This window comes from Triticum dicoccoides, chromosome 2B (assembly GCF_002162155.2).
Source record: "Triticum dicoccoides isolate Atlit2015 ecotype Zavitan chromosome 2B, WEW_v2.0, whole genome shotgun sequence".
Lineage (NCBI taxonomy): Eukaryota > Viridiplantae > Streptophyta > Magnoliopsida > Poales > Poaceae > Triticum > Triticum dicoccoides.
In genome coordinates, this window is record NC_041383.1 from 810187756 (window position 1) to 810192150 (window position 4395).

The following is a 4395-nucleotide window of genomic DNA, read 5'->3' on the forward strand; positions in this document are numbered from 1 at the left end:
TATTTTGTCCCTTCTTCTGGCCTTAGTAGTTTGCCCTCATTCAATGACAACTTTTCTGTGGTTGACATAGGTGTACTAGAAGGTTTACAATCCTTCATTCCTACACGACTCAAAATATCAGAAGCATATTTCTCTTGAGTGAGTAAAATACCACCTCGTATCTTTTTAACTTCAATGCCTAGGAAATAGTGTAATTCTCCCAAATCTTTTAGAGCAAACTCACTTTTTAAATTCCTTAGCAATGCTAACGTGGCATCTTGTGAAGAACTTGCTACAATTATGTCATCAACATAAATAAGCATGTATATAATCACCTTGCCCTTCTTGAAAAAGAATAGGGAAGTATCTCCCTTTGATGGACAGAATCCAAGCTGTTGTAGCTTAATACTCAGTCTTGAATACCATGCCCTTGGTGCCTGTTTTAAGCCATACAAGGCTTTGTCCAACCTGCATACATGATTAGGTTTGGATGTATTCTCAAAGCCTGGTGGCTGCCGCATATAGACCTCTTCCTCGAGAACGCCATGTAGAAACGCATTCTGAACATCCAATTGACGAAGATTCCATCCCCTGGAAACAACAACAGATAGAACAAGTCTGATAGTAGCAGCCTTGACTACTGGACTGAAGGTGTCCTCATAGTCAATACCATAACGTTGTTTAAAACCCTTAGCTACTAGTCTAGCTTTGTATCTATCTATTGTTCCATCTACCTTCTTTTTAATTTTGTATACCCATTTACAGTCTATAATATTCCTCCCTGGCTTCGGTGGAACTAAGTGCCAGGTATTGTTCCTTACTAAGGCATCATACTCAACACGCATAGCATTTTTCCAATTTTTATCATGCAAGGCTTCAAGTACGTTTTGTGGCTCACCAGTAGCTGCGAAGTTTGCAAACTTGAAGTGTTTATCATACCTGACTGTGCCATCCTTGGGCACTCGTGGTTTGGTAATACCTCGCTGTGAACGAGTGACTCGCGTCGTTATAGTTGGAGTAGCCACAACAGATCCAGTAGCAGCCATAGAGGATCCCGTTCCTCGTGCTGACACAGAAAGCGGCGGTGAATCTCCCTGGATATCCGCGCGCTCTGCCTGCTGCGGATCTGCGGTCCTGCCGGTTGGCGACAGCGACCCACGATCACGGGCCCGCACGGGGCTGCTAGAGCCATCATTGCTCTGTGGGACCGCCGCCCCAGCCCCAATCGTTTCCTAACGCGTCACACGTGACGACACGGGCGTATCGCCCCCGCCCGTCTGTACTGGCGCGCCGGACTCCGTGGCGCGCGCTGATGCGCCAGGCCCACGCGGTGTTGGCGGCGGCGAATCACTCCTGGGATCCGCGCCGGTCCCGCCTGCCTCTGTTTCTGCGCGAAATCTCTCGGGATCAGTGCTGTCAGCCGAATCAGCCTCGTGTCTGGCGCCTGTACATCTCTGTTGCTGCATAAAATCATAGTGTGGAGCACTGTTTTTTTCACTACTTTCATCGGTACAGGCTTCATTAGTGGAAGGATTAGGATTATTAAACACATGATCATCAGCATGAGATTCACCCTCGTGATCAGAGGGGTTTAATAGCTCCGGGGAGAGTAACAAAATTTCAGCACGGTCCAGTAGATATTTTCACAGAAGGAAAGATATTTTCATCAAAGATTACATCTTTGGAAATATAAACACGTCCAGTAGATATGTCAAGGCACTTAAACCCTTTGTGGAGATTGCTATACCAAAGGAAAGCACATTGCTTAGAACGGAATTAAAGTTTGTGGTTATTGTAAGGCCTAAGGTTCGGCCAACAGGCGCACCCAAAAATCCTAAGGATGGAGTAGTTGGGTTTTTCATGGAATAGTTTTTCAAAGGGTGTTTCAAACTTGAGGACTTTACTAGGAACTCGGTTTATCAAATAAGTTGCGGCAATGAAGGCCTCATCCCAAAACTTTAAGGGCATAGAGGCTTGAGCAAGAAGGGATAGACCCACTTCGACAATATGTCGATGTTTTCTCTCAGCTGACCCGTTCTGTTCGTGAGCATGAGGGCATGAGACATGGTGAGATATACCTATTTTGGTAAAGAAGGAGTTCAACTTTTCATACTCCCCTCCCCAGTCCGTTTGTAGAGCAAGGATCTTGCGATCAAATTGACATTCTACTAGATGTTGAAAGTCATGAAATTTTTGGAAAACTTCAGACTTGTGTTTGATCAAATATATCCAAGTGAATTTACTGAAATCGTTAATAAAACTCACATAATATTTCTTCCTCCCTACTGTTTCAACAGCAGGAACCCAAACATTGGAAAACACAAGTTCTAATGGAAATTTTGATTCACTTATTGACTTAGGATAAGGCAACTGGTGACTTTTGCCTTTTTGGCATGCGTCACATACAGAATCTTTATTGAAAGAATTTGCACACGGGAGATTATTCTTGCTAATGACTTTGCTAACAATAAGAGAAGATGGATGGCCTAAATGCCGGTGCCACCTATCCGAGGATAGCTTGGTGGCATTGAGCATGTGCTTCTTGGCGTCGGATCCCGTGTGCATAACCGGGTAGAGTCCTCTTCTACCCCTGCCCCGAAGGAGCACCTTCTTCGTTCCCCGTTCCTTGACAAGAAAAGAGTGGGGATGAATTTCAACAAAGGAATTATTGTCAACAGCAAGACGACTAGCGGAGATTAGACTTTTGTTGGCTTGCGGTACATGAAGGATATTATTTAGGAGGAGATCACGATCAGGAGTATGAATAGCTGAATGACCGATATGTTTAATAACCATACCTGATCCACTGGCAGTATGAATCTGTTCGTTTCCAGTGTAGTGATCTCGCACGGTCAGCTTTTCCAAGTCTCCTGTGATGTGGTCGGTGGCGCCACTATCCAGGTACCAGTTCGTGTCCACCCCGTACTGTGGTGCAGCAAGATTGGCTGACTTCTCCTCCATGCCCTGGTACGACTCATCGTAGTGCTTCCAGCACTTCCAGGCTGCGTGGCCCATCTTGCCACATATCTGGCACTGGACCCTCGGAGCGGAGGCATGGTTGTTGTTGTAGTTGCCCCCGTTGCTGTTGTTGTTGCCGTGTCCGCTACCACGCCCTCCAGATTTGGAGTAGCCGCCGCCGCGCCCGCCGCGGTCACCACCATTGCCACCTTGGCGGCGAGCGTGATCACCACCGCCAGTGTCGTTTCGACGACCTCGGGTGGCTGCATTGGCAGAGGATTGGGACCCCCCGCCCCGAAGATTGAGCCTTGTTTCAAAGCTCAGTAGCTGTGAAAACAGCTCGGCCACGGTCACCGGCTCCACCCTGGAACACATGGCAGAAACCACCGGGTCGAAATCTTAATCTAGCCCGGCCAGTATGTGGGAGACGATGTCGTCGTCGTCCACCCTCTTCCCCGCGGCGATCAGTTCGTCGCAGAGAGACTTGATCTTCCCGACGTAGTCGGTGATGGATGAGTTGCCCTTCTGCAGGTTGGCGAGGGCGATCCGGATGTTGGTGGTCTGGGAACGGGTGTGAGATGCAAGCATCCCTTCCACCGTGTTCCAGAGCTCAGCAGCAGTGTGGCATGAAGCAACCTGGATAGCTATCTCACGCGGAAGTGTCGTCAGGAGATAGGAGAAGACTTGTTGGTCTTGAGCATACCAGGTTTGGAAATCAGGGTTCGGCCCTTTCACCGTCGTCTTCCCGTCCGACGAAGTCACATCGATCTGCATGGGCGGCGGCGGTTGCTCAACGTCGATGTATTTGGCCATCTGTGCTCCTCGGATGGCCGAGAGCACCGTCGCCCGCCATAGAGCCTGGTTGCCCTTCGTGAGCTTCTCGGTGGTGGCGTGTGCGAACGGCGAGGATGGGAAGGAACTTGAAGACGCCATGGAGTTGTTCGAGGATGGCTCTGGTTACCATGTAAAACTATGATGGTGGAAGCGTATGCTGACTTGCAGGGACGCGTGCGTGTTATATAATCATCAACAAGTACAAGGATCGGCAGGTAGTTGGTAGTCTTGACCCATACTCCAAGCTATAGATGAGATGAGATCATATCTACTCTAACCACCTGCCTAGATTACACAGTACGTACGCTATACGTACACAATACAATCGTGACATACATGTCACGCTACACAGCTACAAAACCTATCTGTTAACAGGGATAGCCTGGGATAGGTGGTCGTGATACACATTCCTTCTAAATCTTTGAATGCCTATGTGTCTTTGTATGGCAAAAATGCAAGACCGCATGCATCTATGCGGTAAAAGCAGCGAAGAGTTTTCGATAGTTGCTCAAATTACAGAGACTTCAGTATCCAATACGTAATTGCTCACAACATCAACAAAAAAACCATTCAAAAAGCTTAGTAGTTGGAGGGACACGACACAAAATTAAAACCGGCCGTGTT

At 47.8% G+C, this 4395-nt stretch overlaps 1 pseudogene; it reads right to left on the reverse strand.

The window, feature by feature from the left end:
• Positions 1-3248: 3248 nt before the first annotated feature.
• LOC119266301 lies at positions 3249-3387 on the reverse strand (annotated as a pseudogene).
• Between the last annotated feature and the right edge of the window lie 1008 nt (positions 3388-4395).